The following is a 19,939-nucleotide window of genomic DNA, read 5'->3' as shown; positions in this document are numbered from 1 at the left end:
AATAATCTTCTTAAGCCAATAAAATTCCTCTACTGCATAGCTGTGTTTATGAGTATTTTCAGGTTGAATTAATAGAACAAATAAATGGCCATTTGTTATATATTTTGTATTATAAACTTTTGGGAAAATGGTCAAACGTACCAAAAATAATCATATTTAACAAATTCCAATAAAAACATTTTTTTTTATACAGGTTGAGTTACGTATGTAGTTGCCATAAGCTTATAACAGTTATTTACAAAACAAACAAAAAGAAAACAATCTAAAATTTCAGATATGATGATTAGTCTGCTGAGTTAAAGATAAAAGGAGCCCCATACATGAAGCATATGAGATGGTACACAAGACAAGCACAAGCACATCAAGACAGCACATTATAACAGTTGCAGAGGGAGAGAGAGAAATTCTCAGACTTAAATATAACACTGGGTAACAACATTTTTTTTTTTGTAAATTGTCTATGTTTTTTTGAACTGATTTAGGACAATTTTGCTCCGCTGAATCAGAAAATGATCTCCGTTTCTCTCGATCAGATTAGGTTTTTACGCAAAGTTGTTTTGAAGAAAGGTCCGATCTTCTGATTACACTGATTATATTTTTATGTCATTATCGGTTGATTCTTGTTAATATTTCTTCCCAGAAATAGTTTTTTGAGAAAAAATAGTTTTCCAACACAAAGTATTAATTATAGGTTACAAACTTCAATTTCTGTAAATTGAGTAATAGACATTGATAAAGCCAGATACTTTAGCTCTTTTTGTGAGAAAGGATGTGGACCATCATCGTTGAGAATCCCTTCTTCTTCCCCAATTACTTGTTCACTGGAGGACTCTTCCTCACTAATGTCAGGAAGTTCTCCAAAGACAGGAACTGGAATTTCATCCCAGTGAGCCACTGGACAACGTGTTGATTCAAGATCAGGAATCTTGAGGCTACTCTGGTTCTTTCTGTTGATCCCAGTCACATCAATCAGTCAGGAAAATGATTTGTCCCTCCAAACCACAGGAATCCCAAACTTCAGACAACTCTTCTTGTCTTGGTGCAGATACTTGGTGCATACCCTGTGTAGCACCCAAGCTTTGTCTTGATCACCAAGCTTAATATGAAATGGTAGATGGGTTTTCGCTGAAAGTGCTTTATATGGTTCGTCACACATTCCCATTCACACACCACTGATCCTGTTTTTAAAAACATCAACAGTCTTAGCAGCCCTGAGGCCCCCCGGCAGTCTGTTCCACAAACGTGGGCCATAGTGACCGAACGAGGCCCAACCATAGGTCCTGGCCCTGACACTAGGAAACCCTTAACAGGCTGGTGGCAGAAAACCTCAGGGACAGTGAGGGCTCATATTGTAGAAACAGGTCAGAAAGATTGGACGACCCAACACCCTAAGACATTTGAAAACTAATAAAAAAAATCTTAAAATCAATCCTGAAACGCACCGGGAGCCAATGCAGTGACGTCTTCTGGTCTACATCCACACTCATGCTGCTGAATTCTGGAGTAGCTGATACCTGTGGCCAGAAAGAAGAAGAAGAAGCTCGTCGTACAGACGCAAGCTCTTTCAGTAATTTAAATCCTTATAAAACTATGTTCAAAATAATTTGTAGTTAAATTTAACACAATGCTGTGCAGCAATTACTCACTTATTTAAATTATGGCTTTTCTTTCTGAATGCAGAACTCACTTGAAGCCTAATTTAAACCACATAATCATCACGATTGTATTAAAATGAACTGCTTAACATGTAATCTGCAGCCGTTTGGTTGGCTTTGGTGGGAAAGTGGGGTTACTCTCAGTGTGCAGGCTGGAGGGTCGATGCACAATTCTATTTTCATCTCATTCTCATTCTCTGCACTGCTTTCTTGCCCGTGCCTCACAACATCCCCCACCTGCACACCCACACATCACAACACACATCACAGACATGCTGGCCATTATCAGACCGCCTCTATGGCCCATCAGGGTCTGACAACCCCACTTGACACCACACGCCGGCCTTCAGCCGTAGTGGTCAAACAAACGTCTCGGCATGCCAAGACGAATGGGCTCTGGTGTCATGAAGAGAAAAACCGAGCTGGAAGAGGCTCCACAGAGACACAGCAAGGTGTGAGGCCGTGATGTACAGCGATGGCCAAAAAATATGGGGAGAAATAAAGAGGACAGAATACGTTTTTTGGGCACGTGGTGCAATTTTCTGCTCGATGTGGGACCTGAAGAAGAATGTGCGGAATAATCTATAACCCACCCAGTCGTGTCCTGTGTGCTGCATTGTACATGTGATGACTGACAGTTTAAAGTAACAACTAGTCTCAAATCTGACCTGATGAGATGCTCCAGGTTCTTCTTATACTTTGATATCAAAAATAAAATGCATACTACAATGTGCATATTAATTAATTTTATTGTTAGATCTGTTTTTGTATTATTACCGAGGCAGTGAGGGTTGCCGGTGGGTGGGGGACATTCTTGTGTCTGGTTTTTAAAGCATGTAAAGCACTTTGTGCTACATCTTTATGAAAAGTACTGAATCAAATTTGATTTGATTTGATTTTTAAAAAAATAAAGATTTTTTCAATAGATTCGGGCTGAACAAATGTCTCTTCCAGCGATTTCCTGATTTGAATTAGAGGTCGTTGTTGTTGTTTTTTTCATTATTATTATTTCTATTCAGGAGTTTTTGTTCTGATTTCCATGAAGTTTGTCCTACAGTTGGATCCCGACACAAAGGGGTTACAATCCGGGTTGAAATCGGGTCATTCTGTGGAGAGTTAACCTGCTGCATGAGCCATAAAGTGTTATTTTCATCTTTCTTTTCTCCTTTATAAAGTTAATAATGTGAACCTCAATGTAAGTATACGCTTTTTTCTTTTAGCCAGTCAGCTGAATTAACTCTCTTCTACGCACCTGACTCTGCCGACCACATCGGGTCTCTTTTCAGTGTCCCTGACAGAGCCGTACTAATCACATGAAAATCTAATTATATTTTAGTTGTAGTTTGTGCATAGAATGCACGTGTATTATATGATCTGTATTTGTGAGCGTCTTTACCAGATTGGAGACACAAACTTGCTCCAAAATGCAGAGGTAAACACATCACGGGGGCCGCTGCATCCTCTTGTTCCCAGTTTCCAGGGAAGCTGTAATATGAAGGAGAAAGCCTGAATACCAAACCACAAACGTACAGCTGTGTAGTATGATGCCTCCCTCCTAAGATGGCATCCGGCTGACCTGAGATCATCAATGTTGTATGTTCTTGGTTCTTAAGTATTTAGTAGACGCCTTTCTCAGTTACTTTAGAGGAGATCAGTTCAGCCAGACCGGCGGCATGAAAGTATCTCATAATGTGATCCTGTCAAAAACTGTGCTTCATTATTTAGAGACACATAAACAAGTGTGTGTGTGTGTGTGTGTGTGTGTGTGTGTGTGTGTGTGTGTGTGTGTGTGTGTGTGTGTGTGTGTGTGTGTGTGTGTGTGTGCGTGTGCGTGCGTGGGTGCGTGCCGTGCGTGTGTTTTTTTTACATGGCAGGAACAGCAGATGGACTCCCGGTGTCTATATATTCCAGCAGTCCACATCACAACTGGACTGACGTCTCCCAGAATTTGTTAGCATCATATGTGACAGCCAGCAAACTGCCTCGGAGGAATGCCCCATGTGTGTGTGTGTGTGTGTGTGTGTGTGTGTGTGTGTGTGTGTGTGTGTGTGTGTGTGTGTGTGTGTGTGTGTGTGTGTGTGTGTGTCTTCTGCATGCATGCTTCCCCCTGGCTCAGACGCTGAAGTGAGCGGACAGATCGGTGGCCCTGCAGAACACAGAGCTTAACTGAATCCAGTCGGCCCTGCATCAAGGACACAACCTGGAAATGAAGAAACAAGCAAACTAAAACACACCCAGAAAAATTTTGAAAAAGTCTTTGCAAAATAAAAATGTCCGCTCTACTCTTCCTGCTCTATTTCATTCTTTCTTTCTCCGGCACATCCATTTATTTGCCATGCTCCCGCTTTGTGCTCCTGTGGAATAATGAATAATAGAGGAGTGCTTGTCCTCCCTCGCTCCCCTAGTTAATCAGAGCTTGCCTGGCTGCCCTCTTCTCTGCCACTCCTCACTTTAATAAATCATTCAGGCCTTCAGGACGACAAGTCCGTCAGCGCAGCCAAAGCAAGGGCCACTCCAGCAAACCCTGCCATCTTCCCCTACAACAACCTCCACTTCGTCTACTCCGAAACCCGGGAACAACCCCATCTCACTTTCATCTCTCTGTGTGTCCTTCATTTTTTTGCACTTAGATCTGTCTCGCAGGTTGTTGTTTTTTTTTTCCTTTACAAGACAAATCACACTGGTGAAGGAATGCCACTCTATCCCACCCCTCCTCTGTCGGCCTCCCATGGGGAACCATTTCACTTAAAGCTTGTACTCTGCTGGAGTTTGGACCAAAAACACATCATCTCTCCCCTTCCTCACACTGCCTTATGTCTCCTCTTCCTCTGCCGTCTCGGCCTGAGCGGAAATTCATGCCTGGGATGACGTCACAGAGAGAGTCCCAGATGAACGCTGCTGAATAGAGGGCCATAAAAGTGATGGATATTAAAAATGAAAAAAAAAAAAAAAAAAAAACAGCAGGATGAGCCAAGAACAAAAGGAATTTCCCCTTCAAGCTTTACACCTCCTCATGAGCAGCGTTGTACAAGCTATTTCTTCAAAAAGAAGTGGGGCTACTCTAACCATAATATTGGAAGGGCTCGTGTGGGAGACTAGAACCACTATGGAGAGCTGAACCATTTTCCTTCATCAGAAAAGCAGCACGTTGCGTGGTTTTAATAGGCTAGTTTTCATTCTCTGCATCAGTATTTTTCTGCACGTTTTGTTTGTTGTTAGTGATTCACATTTTATCCTTCAATGCAGGTCTATATTCAGCTTTTTTTCAGTAAATAAGTATAAATCTTACTTTTTTCTCCCCATAAACCCGTATTATAGCCAGGTAATTGATGTTTGCCTTGTTAACCAACACAGTAAAGAAGTGTAAAAGTACGACTACAAGCAAGATATATGTACAGTGCAAAAATGTCAAGGCAGCTGTCTTCAGTGTAAAAGGAAAGCAGTCATATTCTAATTTTAATTTGATTCATTAGTTGTGATTAAACTCACCTTACCTGATGCATGTGGTCCAGGTCTGTTCTAACGACTGTCTGTCTCACTGTGTGATGAATTGGTGACCTGTCCAAGTTGTCTTCTGCCTTCTGCAGCTACAGACGATTGCTGTTCCTGTGTTTAGAGACATTTCCTCAGCTTCTCCCTACAAGATCTAAATATGAGAAATGTTCTTTTCTCAGGACTCACCGTCTTCTCTTAATTTTTTTTTTTTCCATTACTCTTGTTGCCTTTATGATAATAGTGACCTTGTGACAGTTCCTATCCAGCACACAATGTCTTTGGCCAAATTCAGATTTTCTATAAAACTCTAAAGTGTCTGTTAATGTCCTCAGCCTGCTTGGTAATGTCCTCAGCCTGCTTGGTAATGTCCAGCTCCATGTTATCACACTTCATTTTGTGTGCTTGGAGCACTCAGCTCTCCATCCAAACCCAATCCGTAAGACATGCAAAACTCTCATTAATATATTCTTGTTTGTGCGTGCTGTCTCTCATGCAAACTGAAGGTGCAAACTGTTTGGGTGATCATACCATTTTTTTTTTTACAGTAAATTGTGCAATAAAGTCTGCATACAAGATATGATAAAGACATGACCAACTAACAGGATGAAGCATCCATCCATCTTCTATAACACTCTATCCTGTTCACAGCAGTCGGGTGCTGGAGCCAATTCCAACTAACAGACACAGAATCAACAATTAAACTATAAACACACATTTAACTCTACTGACAGGAGTTAGACATATATAACATTAACTACAAACAGACATGGTGATAATGATCAAAACCACTAAACCAATGGTTGCCACTTTAACTGAAATCGTAACAAAACTACTCTTCAACGCGGGAAAGATGCTTTGAATAATAATAAGATAATGTATGAAACCCACTGAAAAGACAGTGACTACAGCTGCATTACTACTTTCATAATGGTCATCAGTTACCAATTCATTACAGCTAAAAACAGTGGTGTTAAAGTAATTTGGTACAGCACAAGTTATAATGAAAGTTATTAAATACCTAGAAGTTTTGGATGCTTATTCTAAACAAGAAATGTTACACAGTTGTGTAGGGTTTGCATAACTGTTTCTACTGAGTTCATTCGACAAACTTGCATTTTATCCTGATATTTCTGAGTTAGGATGAAACTACCAGCCAGCCAAAAATCCCCTCTGTAACACCCGGGAGTCAGCGGGGTTTTGCTCAGTTATGATAAAGTGCAGAAAGGGCAGAGCTCCCGGGAGGTCGTGTGCTGTCAGACAACTGCTTCGGCGGTGCATAAACAAATTTATCCCAAAACCTCGACGCCTCCCCGCTCTGCTCACGGTCTCCTGTGCAAAGCTTCTTCTCCAGAAAAGCCTGACACGTTGGCCCGATCCAGTGACAACAAGCTGTAGCTCAGGTGCAGGATCAGAGCGTCATTATTGAAAACTAACATCAAGGGCAAACGGCAGAGTGGAATTGTGTGTGCGTGCGTGAGGAGAAAAAAAAAAAAAACCACACCAGAGTCCGATTAGAAAGCTTTCAGCAAAGCTTTTGTTTGGCCCTTTCTTCTTAAAATGCTCTGTACTGTTGCTCCACTCCACTCTCCTCATCTAAATGCATCTCATTTTGCACTTGTTCCTCTCCCCTCCACACCTCAGGGTGTCTCTGCTTTATGTGAACAACCTCTGGATCCATCTTCTCTCCTATTTCTTCAGGGTGTCCTCAGCCTCTTCTTGTCCTTTACAGACAGGCCGTCTGAGCAACAATTATTCTTCGTTTGAGACTATTAACAAAGCACCACCCCCACCTCCATCGCCTCCTTTAGTGTGAGAGCATTAATCACCTTAACAGCCAAAAGGCCCGAGACCTCCATCCTGTTCTCCATCTCTCATCTTCTTCTCCCTTTGGATGTCTCCTCTTTTTTTAATTCCCCCTCCTTATCACATCCTTACCTTCCCTTTCACTCGCTCGCTCTCACCCATACAAATGATTCTCGCTTTGCACATCTAATCCCTTTAAATGGCCACTTAAGCATTTATTTCATTACCACAATTTCATTATAGTCATCAAAATCCAGCAGACACTCATACGGCCGTGCATGCGCGTGTGTTTGTGTGTGTGTGTGTGTGTGTGTGTGTGTGTGTGTGTGTGTGTGTGTGTGTGTGTGTGTGTGTGTGTGTGTGTGTGTGTGTGTGTGTGTGTGTGTGTGTGTGTGTGTGTGTGTGTGTGTGTCCGCTCTGGTATTTACTTGCTGTATGATCTGATTAGGGGCTCTCCCACTGTCCCTCGCGGATGTTCATAACAGGGTTCTGTTTCAGTTCACTCTGAGGTTAATGAATAAAAGAAGGAAGACGTGGGCACATTTTGTTGCATCTGGGAAAACAAACAAGCCAACAAACGAAAATGAGAGCCAGATAAGTGGGACAGAAGACTGTGTGAGTGCAGATGAGAGTTGTGTAATGTTGTTGTGTGTGTGTGGTGACCTCAGTTAAACAGAGCAGTCTCCCTTGTTGCTGTGAAGCACTCATCAGGCAGATCTGACCATTGTGCAGGAATAGGCATTAGACTACAGATAGAGATTATGATTCAAGCCTTTAACAGTATAAAACTGCAGGTTGATAGTGGAAAACAACTTAATGAGAGTTTATACCAGGATGATATATATGAGAATTACATAACAACAATGGCATTTTTCTCATTTCTGTCCATGGCATTATTTTGCAGTCATGTAAAACTCACATACACATATTTATTATTATTTATCTTACGTGTGTCTGAGTGATGGGTGTTGGACAGGCTCCTGTCAGTCATGGACAACCACTGCATCCACAGCATTGTATCATCTCCAGGCAAAGCTGCAGCGAGAGGCTACAATCACAGGCTACATTAAATTTCAGACTTCCCAGTTAAAGAGTTGGACAGTAGGTACAAACTTAAGCTGGAGGTCTATAAATGTGAGAAGAGAGGAATTTGTTCTCTCTCTCTCACAGCTGTGAGAAAGGAATGACATGAATCATTATTTCTTACGGTCCTGGTTTAGGAGTTTTTGCAGCTTATTGTGGAGCCTTAATCTGGGGCAGGACTTTTTTTTCTCTCGTGATGTCTGACAACAATTCTGTGTTTGATTTGAAATTTGAAGTGGGTGTGGTTAATGCGAACAAAGCAAACATTTTAATATCATTATTATTACAGGGATCCTGTATGTGGCCCCTGTGCAGCCAGTCACTGAAGTCTGACCTCCAACTTTCATGTGGTTCCCTGTGTGTTCATGGAAGCTGGGAACTCAAAAAGTCAGCTGAGAAAAGTCTCAGTTTCAAGTTCACATGACGACGAGAATCAGCCAACAGGCCTCCGTCTGTGCCATCAGCAGAGGAATGACAAACAGAGTTATCGTCCATTGTGAGACGACCCCACAGTGTCGCTCCGGCTTTGATTTCTGCTGTTTTCATGCAGCTTTTTTTTACAGTCTATGTCTGATTCCCACATTGTTTACAGACTTCCCACTTTCCATTGGATGGATGTTTTCACCTTAAATCCAGGCCTGCCCTCTTCACGTCCAGCGTTGCCACAGTAACCTTGAAAAAGTAATCAGATTACCAGTTACTCCTTTTAAAGTAACTTGGTTACTTTACTTATTTACTTGTTTTTAAAAGTAACTAAGTTAGACTCCAGGTAAGTTTTTTAGTTACTTTCAGCAGCTGCAGACAACACCCCCCACCATGCCAACATAAAAATGACAGCCGTTTTTTCCAGAAACTCTGATCACTGTCTGTCCTCCTGCACCATGTTTATACATCACTTAACCTTTGACCTTCATTCTTTGTTGTATTTATATCTGACTCAAGGTTTTATTATCAGCTTTTTACTATTACTGGTATTTATTTACCTGGTGATGTAGTTGTAGTCTGTTCTTGTACTATTTATCTATTCATTTATTTGCACAACCTGCTCGATGCGACCTTTTAATTGCCCCCCTCTGGGAAAAAATAAAGTCTTTCATTGATTGATTGATTGAGAAAAGGGGCGGGGCTTCATGCCAATAAATCTTTTTACTCAGGAAAATTCCAAAAATAGTGTAACATCCCTGCATTTGTGTTCTTGTTGCCATGATTAGATTTAGTCACGTTTGTTGGTTCTGAATCTTTTGTGTTACCTGAACGCACCATTAGAGCATGTTGGCCTGTGATTGGCTGAGAGTGAAGAAGGGGGCGGGTCAGATTAGTGCAGAGACTGCATGCACCGTGTGTGTGTGTGTGTGTGTGTGTGTGTGTGTGTGTGTGTGTGTGTGTGTGTGTGTGTGTGTGTGTGCGTGTGTGTGTGTGTGTGTGTGTGTGTGTGTGTGTGTGTGTGTGTGTGTGTGTTTGGAGGAAGGAGCAGCACGGCTCTAAGCAGCATTGCAGGCAAGAAACTTGTCCTGTGGGACGCTACAATAGTAACACACAGTGACTTGGACAAGTAACTTTAATCTGATTACTTGTTTGGAAAGAGTAACACGTTAGATTACTCGTTACTGAAAAAAGTTTTCAAATGAGAGGAACGCATTACTAATTAACAAATTACCGGCATCGCTGTTCATGTCACACCTGTGTCTCGTCCTGCTCCTTCTAGTCTGTGGACGCTCTCCTCTGTCCATACCTCATTTCTTAGTGTGTGTCATTGTGTGTACAAGCCTCCTCTAATGCTCTCATAGCTCCATTTGTCATAAGGTGTATATGAGCTCCCCACTAGGAAGAGTGGGAAGTTTCAGGGGAGTATATTTATTTGTGCTGTGGTTTGTTTGGCCTCACTTCAGCCGCAGCTCATACCCGTCCTGCTACGAAGCCATCACGGTGACCACCGAGAGTGAGGAGTGTGTTTTGCACTCTTATTTGGGAGTGTGATGAGCGCACCATCTGGGCATCCACAGTGCATGTAGGCTTGAGTCGAGGGTGTGAACGTGTTCCCGCTCTCAGAATAGCAAACGTAAATATTCCACACACAAACCTTTTCCTGGAGTATCCACTGCATGGCAAGTTGCACGCGTTTTGATTCAAATGAAACCAGCTTTGTTGAATCAGCAGGATTACTTTTGTAGCAACACACCATGACTAGGGGGAAACTAACCGGCTCACGTTCCCTGTTAGTGGGTGAACAATCCAACGCTTGGTGAATTCTGCTTCACAATGATGGGAAGAGCCGACATCGATCTGTTGTCGCAGGAAGACAAGCCAAATGCAAATAAACAAACTTCCAGTCGTTGAGTCAGAAAAACTTCATTTTTTGTCTGAATTATTTGCATTGACTCCCTTTTTTTTTAAATCTACACTACTTTACCTTTTATGATACAGTATATACATCTACACTTTCCTTTTTAATTTGGCTTGTCTAATTTTGTTTCATTTCATCTTTTTTGTCTTGTCTTGCCTTATTGCTCCTTACACTGCCTTGTCTAGTTTAATCCAGTCTTCTTTTACCCCATTTTATTATGTCCTATCTTATCTTTCCTTCATGTGCATGTCACTTATATATGACAGGCTTAAAAAAGTATTTTATGAGTCGGTGATATCTCAGTGTTCATTTAGTCACAATACTTTTTTAAGCTTGTCATATATGTGACATGTTTATCGTCAGAATCAATGTAGTCTAGAGTGTGCTGTAGGTCCAATGGATAGGAGTCTCACCTGTGATGCACATGGTTTGGGTTTGATTCAAGGTGGAGTCATGATTTTTTTTTTTGATTGTGTCACGTCATCTACAGGACTGTCTCAGAAAATTAGAATATTGTGATAAAGGTCTTTATTTTCTGTAATGCAATTAAAAAAACAAATGTCATACATTCTGGATTCATTACACATCAACTGAAATATTGCAAGCCTTTTATTATTTTAATATTGCTGATTATGGCATACAGCTTAAGAAAACTCAAATATCCTATCTCAAAAAATTTGAATATTTCCTCAGACCAAGTAAAAAAAAAAGATTTATAACAGCAAAACAAAATCAAACATTTGAAAATGTCAATTAATGCACTCAGTACTTGGTTGGGAACCCTTTTGCACGGATTACTGCATCAATGTGGCGTGGCATGGAAGCAATCAGCCTGTGGCATTGCTGAGGTGTTATGGAGGTCCAGGATGCTTCAATAGCGGCCTTTAGCTCATTTGCATTATTGGGTCTGGTGTCTTTCAGCTTCTTCTTCACAATACCCCACAAATTCTCTATGGGGTTCAGGTCAGGGGAGTTGGCAGGCCAATCGAGGACAGTAATGCCATGGTCAGTACACCAGTTACTGGTGGTTTTGGCACTGTGGGCAGGTGCCAGATCATGCTGGAAAATGAAATCATCATCTCCATAGAGCTTTTCAACAGATGGAAGCATGTAGTGCTCTAAAATCTCTTGGTACACAGCTGCATTGACTCTGGACTTGATGAAACACAGTGGACCAGCACCAGCAGCTGACATGGCTCCCCAAACCATTGCTGACTGTGGGAACTTCACACTGGATTTCAAGCAACTTGGATTGTACTCATCTCCAGCCTTCCTCCAGACTCTAGCGCCTTGACTTCCAAATGAAATACAAAACTTGCTTTCGTCTGAAAACAGGACTCTGGACCACTCTGCAACTGTCCAGTGCTTCTTTTCCATAGCCCAAGTCAGACGCTTCTTCCGTTGTCTTGAGTTCAGGAGTGGCTTGACCATGGGAATACGGCTATTGTAGCCCATTTCCCGGACACGTCTGTGAACGGTGGCTTTTGATACCTGGACTCCAGCTTCAGTCCACTGTCTTTGAAGCTCCCCCATATTCTGGAAGCGGCTCTTCTTCACAATGCTATTAAGGCTGCGGTCCTCTCTCTTGGTTGTGCAGCGTTTCCTGCCACATTTCCTCCTTCCAACAGACTTTTTGTGAATGTGCTTTGAAACTGCACTCTGTGAACAGCCTGCTCTTTTAGAAATTTCTTTTTGTGTCTTACCCTCCTGATGGAGGGTGTCAATGATGGTCCTCTGGACAGCAGTCAGGTTAGCAGTCTTCCCCATACTTGTGATTTAGTTTACTGAACCAAGCTGAGTGTTTTTAAAGGCTCAGGGAAACCCTTGCAGGTGTTTCGAGTTAATTAGACGATTCAAGTGATTAGTTAAATAGCCTGCTAGTATACTTTTTCATGATATTCTAATATTTTGAGATAGGATATTTGAGTTTTCTTAAGCTGTATGCCATAATCAGCAATATTAAAACGACAAAAGGCTTGCAATATTTCAGTTGATGTGTAATGAATCCAGAATGTATGACATTTTCATGTTTTTAGTTGCATTACAGAAAATAAAGGACTTTAACACAATATTCTAATTTTCTGAGAGTCCTGTAGACGTCTTGGCTGGACGTCTTGACGTCCAGACAGGACCTCCATGTACGTTCCTTCTGGCTTTCCTGAACTGTTGTGTTTTAGCAGCCATCACTTTTGGTTTACATCATACTCAGATTGTTGGTCAAACTAGAGAAGTTTGTTTAGTCTTAAAAAGAAAGAGTTTCCCTTTTACATGACAGACCATCACTATTATTGGCAGCCTGGAAGTCGTAGAAGCAGGCCATGAGTTTGGAGCTTTGCCGGTTTGAATCCCATTGCTGAAAGGCTCTTTACCCCCAGCAGCTCCACTGAAGAAAAAAAAGAAGCTTTTGCCTCCATAAATAAGGTTTTTATTCCACAATTGTGGTTGATGTTTGTCTCATCTTTTAATTCTAGTTTTATCAGGTTTGCATCCCCCTCGAGTCTTTCTTTCTTATTCTTTTTTTCAAACGCAGCATTTTGCACTTACCATCGAGTCGAGTTGTGTTCCAGGTTAACGTGTCGTTTGCTCTCACGTCCCTCGTGAGGATGGATGTTCGAGGGAAATGAAATGGACTGTGACTCTGCCAAAGAGACGGTGGACACATGAATAATCCTCTGGATGCTCAGCCCTATTTCAGCAGGATGGAGCCGCTGGAGCAATCACACTTAGCTGAGCCAGGCGTTGTGTCCCATCAATAAAGTGGACAGGACTCTTTACTCTTTGGGTGGTCACTTTCCCGCAGACCCTTCATATTTCTTTATCTGTCTCCCTCTCAATCATGTCCCAGGTCTGTCCGTTGCCTGGCTATTAAGGATTGATGCTTCATACGTGATTTATCTTTTAACTATCAAATTCTATATGTCTTGAGAGCTGGCAGTAAAATGTTTGCAGGTTTGTCCTTCATTTGTAGGAGCGACCTTTTATCTCTGATTTTAAGCTCTGCTGTAGAAATAATCACTGCTTCTGTGACCAAAACGCGTCATTCTCTTCTAATATCACTCAACATATGTGCTGAAAATGTTTCCTTACTCTTTTCAAACAGCCAAATCATATTAGTAATTTTCTAGATCCTTTTATTTTTAGATTTCAATTAATATAGTTTCAATCACACGCAATATTTTTTTTTTCCCCCCCGAGTAAATATACACTAAATTTTAAAATCGACATCTGACATGGAAAATGGTTGTATCCCGAGGGGAGCGTATAATTCCCACTGCAGTGTAAACTATGTACATGCTTTAAAGTGCATTGTTTAGGAGCTGTTGGTCTACAAATACATTTTAAATTGAACAAACAGAAAAAAGGACTGGTGAACAATCGCTGTATGATAACTTGTACAGTGGTTTTGGAATCATACACCCCCATAACGCAAACAAATTGAATGAGACAGATTCTCGCTGGTCTCCGAGGAGGCCAGCGAGAATCTGCCCTCCTGTCCAACCCCTGGTGGGTCTTAACTGTAACACTACAGTCACGGGTAAAACATCTTGAAGTTTCTTGCAGTTTCCAGACTGAAAACTAGATGCGTTCTAGTGATAAGAGCCACACATCAAAGTAGAGTTATCGCTGGTGAAAGAAAGACACTACATTTGTTTGTCTTGAGTGCACTACTGATGCCATCAATGTGACACTTTAATAACTGGTGTCTTGCTGGTGATGAAAGTGTTCTCCTCACATCAAGCTGCTGTGTTGACTTGTTGCTCCCAAAACTCTCCCCTCAAACACAACGGTGTATGTCCCCCCCTCAGCTCACCGTGTAATCAATTTGTTGGCGCATTAATCTCACTGCTCCCAAGAAATCCTCACACAGACTCATACCGGCGTGTTTTCCCAGGTTGCTTCTCCCTCCCTGTGGATTCCATCAGACCTGCACCCCAAACACAGGAAGCTAAAGCTATCTCTCTGCCCGATGACACTTCTCTATGATCACTGCAACATGCATCTACTTTCCTCTTGTCTACGTGTCTGCGTGCGTGTGCGCTTGAGCAGCCAGCTTTTGTGTGTATTTTATACAAGCGTGCCTGCTTATGTGTGGGAGTGTGTTTGCGCCTCACGCTGAGCTCTCTCCATTTTGATTGCCCTTGTATCCCTTAGTGTTTCTTTCCTTATGTAAGATAAATAATTTAGGCCTCCAGAGACTGAGAGCAGAGCGGGAACATTCATGGAAAGAAATGAAAGAGTCATGAAGCCCCAACTTTCTCTGTGCATTGTCTTTCAGGGAGGGATGGCGAGTACAAAGGCTGCATTTCCTCTCTGGTGGAGCATAAACCCCGGCTATAACACTGCAGCACGTGCACACTCACAAACACACACAAATCATCCTCATCAGCTGTGTGCAGCCCAGACGGAAGGCTGAGCTGCTGCATTTACATTTTGCCCAAAGTGCTTGGCACACAAACAGGATCTCTTGTTAGCACTTCTCTGTTACAAGGATAATAGATTACATCTTGCGAAAATATCAATACAGCCCCCAGAGCTGCTTCACAGCCAAAGAAAACACCAACAGGCTCGAGAGAGAGAGAGAGAGAAGAGCATTCAGGACACGTGTGCACATAATTTTAGTCTCTTAGTCTCGGTACAGAATAAATGACATGACATACAGGTTGAACATGTTGTAGCAATAATCATGTTTTTGGACAGCAGAGAGGGATATTGTTTCCCCTCCTCAGTGAGTATTAGATTAGCTGTGTTTTCCTTACTGAGCTACTTACCACCTCAGGCTCCCAGCTAATACTAGCCCCCACCCCCCAACCACCACCTACACACACCACACACACACACACACACACACACACACACACACACACACACACACACACACACACACACACACACACACACACACACACACACACACACTTATCTCCCCCCTTCCTATTCCCTTACAGGGTTTGCTGAGGTGGCCATCCATGTGGAGATGTTGCTGCCACAGCGCTCCTAAAGGGAAAACACAACCTTACTAAAAATACCGAGCTCTGCTCTGTTTGCCTGCAGCTTTTTGTTGTTGTTGTTGTTTTATTCTTTTCTTTACATCTCATTAGGAGTAATGACACTGAACTTAATTTGAAGCCTAATGACACATGCTGAAAACCCTGCTGCAGTGTGTGCAGATAACGCTGTTACAGCGACATCAGCCGCCGACCTGTGGCGGGGTGGTCGACTCGACACCTTTTCACTTGGAAGTCGCCTCAATCCCTTGTTAACTCATTATTCTTAAATCGGCTTATGGAAAATGACTGACAGGGACGGAGATAAGAGTCTTATTCTGTCTAAGTTCAATGTCCCTCAACAACCTCACAACTGATGGGACAACTGAAGTCACACTCTTGTAGATGAGGAGCTTTAAGTTGAGAAGTTGAGGCGAACAGCGGCGACAGTGTTGAAAGGTCAAAGCCTGAAGAGGATAAGTCCAGTAATAGCTGTAAAAAGACATGAGGATCAAGCGTATTTGAATCGTAATAGGGCTTATAGATATCACAAATCAGCGAGGTATTTGCAAATCACAGCTTGCTTTGTAGTTCACTTTGGTTTATGCTTCAGGTTAATAATGTAGTTAATGAGAATTTATGTTTCTTCAGAAAATTATTCATTTATTTTTATTTTACCTTTATTTTACCAGGAAGTTGCTCAAGAGGAGCAAAAACTTTTTTTCATAGATTTATGACCAATGATATGTCCCGGATGTTAATCCACATTCATGTATTTGACATTATTCCCATGAAATAAACTGGTTCCACTCTGCTCGAATTACCTGTGAATAACCATCCGTTTGCTTTTATCCATTTGCTTTTATCCGATCCCAGCTGGCATTAGGCGAAGGCAGGACACACATGGACAGGTCTCAGACAAACTCACATTTACACCTATTCAATTTTACAGATGCCAAATTCATGTTGTTTGACAGGAAGGGAACCAGAGCACCCAGACAATAACCCTCATACGCACAAGGAAGAATATGTAGAGAGCTCTTACCTAGACAGACTAACGCCAGAGTATGTGGACAAGAGTCGCACAAGGCGCCTGGGCCCATCCAGTTGTCCATGTCTAACACAAGTCACGGGAAAATGAGACCATGAAACTACAAGAAAAACAAGACTTAGCGAGGTTTGTTGAGGTCAGAAATGGTCCGGAATAAGGTTTTGATGGTAGAATATTTATTTGAACGTGTCAGACGAGACTGAACTCCAAGTTGCACCCGACGGAAGCTGAGCATGTGAAGTGAATGGGCTTCATGAGTGCAGCCCATTTAAGATTCAAATCCACAAATGATATATTACGAGTGGTCCTTTTCCCCTCCACAGCCACGTCCATGTCTCAGCGACATGAACAAACACGATATAAGAGCAGAAACGGTTGAAACCGATGTTGTTGAGCAGAACTTTAAGACCTCAATTGCTATTTTGTGGTACAAAATATAGATCCTACATCAATCCTGAAACCATGAAAACGACATCTTAGCACTCTTGTTACTAGTTGGGGTGTTGTTGTTAGAAACATTCATCAAATTTGTGGAAGACAATGTTGCTTCCACTCTGAGATCAATGCGGCCGTGATGTGAACAAAGCAGGCACTGGGCTAACCCTGTGCAATATCATTAGTGTCCTCATTTCTCTCCTCCCACCAAATCAATCCCCCCCCCCCCTTCTCCATCTCCATCTCCCCTATCCTTTACTCTGCATGTTTCAGCCCATGTGTAAAACAGCAATGATGGGAAAAGAGAGGAGGAGGAAGAGAGGCCAATGGAAGAGCCAGAAACTGGAGTGATATGGGGAGGATGTGCTCAGGCTAAGGAGAGCGTATTGATCGTGCTTTATGATGGACTGAGCAGCCGCTTGTCGCTCCGACAGCCACAGTCAAACGGAGCATTGGACAGGCGGCTTTTGCGTCTGTGCAGACCGGCTGAAAGGAACCAAACAACGTGAACAAAAACAACAAATAACAAACAGCCAAAAGGTTAAACCGTTTCTGGGGGAGGGGGATTCGAGCTAAGAGCAGTGCACCTCATTAAATACTCAGCGTAAGCCCCGTGGATTTCATTGATTGCTGGTGTCCAGCGATGCCTGAGCTTCATCCCGCTCGGCCTCCCCCCTGAAAGAGGCAAACAGCGCGCGGGCCCAAAGCGGGGATGATTGTTGTTGCATCTTGGGTCTATTTCTGACCGGAGATCTTAACGTGGACTGGCCGGGGTGACTAAAGTGGGTCACAGGGTGAGGCGAGCACGAAAGGGCTGACACAAAGCGGAGTCATCCTCGCTGGGGGGCATCTCACTGCCTCCATGTTGGAATGGCGCGCGCCCGCGCGCACACACACACACACACACACACACACACACACACACACACACACACACACATCTAGAAATCCACTGCATAATCACCCCCCCCCCCCCCCCCCCCCCCCCTTCAGTTTTGATTGCTGCCTCCATTCCACTTTTGTGTTTGCTACTCACGGCAGCATCAGGGAGATTTTTCAGATTTTTCATCCCGTGCTTGCACCTTGCCTGCGGATATTGCATTTGCAGCTTGTCCAGAGTCCTCACATCAACCGCACGTCCCAATGAACACCATACATTTGTGTTTCACCATAACCTTAAACCCCCCCTGCTAGATCCTCAAGTCTTTACCCTCAATCCTAATCCAAATCAAAAATCGAGCCCTGGCCCTGTTAATCCTCTTAAGGAAGTAAGAAAAGGCAAAATATCCTCACTTTGCTGGTGCACATCCCTCTTTATACCCTTATGGGAACCTTAAAGTAATTGGAGCAACAAACACTGAGGCAGAATCTGCAACGCACAGGCTTTAGGACCCAGATCTCTCCGCCATAATGAGGCGGCAGCAGCAGAGCTGAGGAAGGCAAAGGCGAGGAAGAGGAGGAGGAGGAGAGGGAGAAGAAGACAGAGAGGGGTGGAGAAGATGAGAGAGGGGAGAGGAGGAGAGCTGCTGTTTGGGAAGTGGAGGAAAAAGCTGAGAGTGGCAGAAGAAAGTTGACTGCAGCAGGGATTTAAGGGGAGATTCTCTGCTTTCTGTTGAGGAGGAGGAGGAGGAGGAGGAAGGGAGCTGTGGAGCTGGATGCGAGAGGAGATGTTGCTCTCTTTGACAAAGCGTGCACGTTATCACCGCGGGGCCGCACAGGTGTAAAAAAAAAAAAAAAAAAAAAAGGTGTATCTGCATGATCCACGCACAGCTGATGGCATCCGGACAAGTTTGATCCTGCAACTTTACGCACACTCCAACACGTCTGGACACAGAGTGAATATATTTAGATACACACCTTCTTCTGCACACTCCCACGCTAAACGCCAGCAAAAAAACAAAAAAAACAACGCAAGGATCAGTGTGCAGCAGCACCCTCCGGTTCCCGTGGATGCTTTAAACCAGGGCACCGGATTGCACCGTTTTCTCTCGTAAGGACTCATCCAGAGGACGACACAGGACAGGACAGGACAGAGCAGAGTTTCCAACAGGAAGGTGAGAAAATACACTAAAATACTCTGCATGCCCTGGATCTTTGCATTAGTAGCTTTTATGTTATTGGAGCCACATTCTTATTTTTGAAAGTTATAGCTGTAACAGATTACACTGAAAGCATCGCTGATGCCTAAAACAAAGGTTTGTACCTTTAATTGTATCGCTTAAATTCAAACTTTTGCCTTAAATTTCAAGAATGACCTTATTGTTTTGATCCCAGTCACCAGTCCTCTTTCCCTCTTGCATCTAAAGTGGTGGTATGACAGATGATAGCATGGCATCCCGGGAGTGAAATCTCTCTCGTTGTCATTGTGTGTACATTCATTATTTATTTTCTACTTGCTGCTTGTATTTTTGATGAAATACACAGTGGAGGGAGGATGTGCTTCTTTGGAGTGGAAACCCCAACAGCAGCAGCAGACCCCCCCCCCCCCCCCCCCCACACACACACACACACACACAGAGCTCCATTGTTTACGTTTGTGCAGCCATGTACAACAAGCCTTGTGTGCAGCAGGAAGCTGCAGCACACTGATGCCGTCAGATAACCTGACAAAGCTATGTCTAGAGACATGCATGTATGCGTCTATATTTCACATTTTTTCCAGGAAGGAAATCTGACAGTGTTTCAGCCACCTCAGAGAAACTGATTTGGCTGATTAATGCAAGTGTTTAAGGGTTAATAATAATAATAAAAAAAAAAAAGAATAACAAAAGGCAGTCCAAGTGCTTTCAATGAACATGCAGGGTGTTTTGATCGCCAGCAGTCCTGATTAAGAGCAGGGCTTTTCTCTGCTGGGACGAGGCAGCAGGGGTGGGGTGGGGGGTGCACACAGCATTGCCCCAGGTTGTGATGATGATGATGATGATGATGATGATGATGATGATGATGATGATGGTGATGGTAGAGGTGGTGGTGCTGAGGATGAGACCATGCAGGAACTTGCAGGAAGCCAATTTCCTAATACAGCTCATTACTGAGCACGCACATACACGCACACTCCTATTTCTTTCCCAACGGCTCCCCTTGACCT

At 43.0% G+C, this 19,939-nt stretch overlaps 1 protein-coding gene across 1 annotated transcript in view; it reads left to right on the top strand.

The window, feature by feature from the left end:
- Positions 1-18,309: 18,309 nt before the first annotated feature.
- The window catches only part of tmem91 (transmembrane protein 91), a 19,379-nt gene continuing 17,749 nt past the window's right edge, over positions 18,310-19,939 (top strand). The window contains exon 1 of the mRNA XM_080459985.1: positions 18,310-18,905. The gene's annotated coding sequence lies outside the window, so the exon portion shown is untranslated. The remainder of the gene's footprint in view (positions 18,906-19,939) is intronic.

The sequence above is a fragment of the Lipophrys pholis genome, assembly GCF_963383615.2.
Source record: "Lipophrys pholis genome assembly, chromosome: 3".
NCBI classification, from domain to species: Eukaryota; Metazoa; Chordata; class Actinopteri; order Blenniiformes; family Blenniidae; genus Lipophrys; species Lipophrys pholis.
This window is presented reverse-complemented; position numbering and strand designations above follow the sequence as displayed.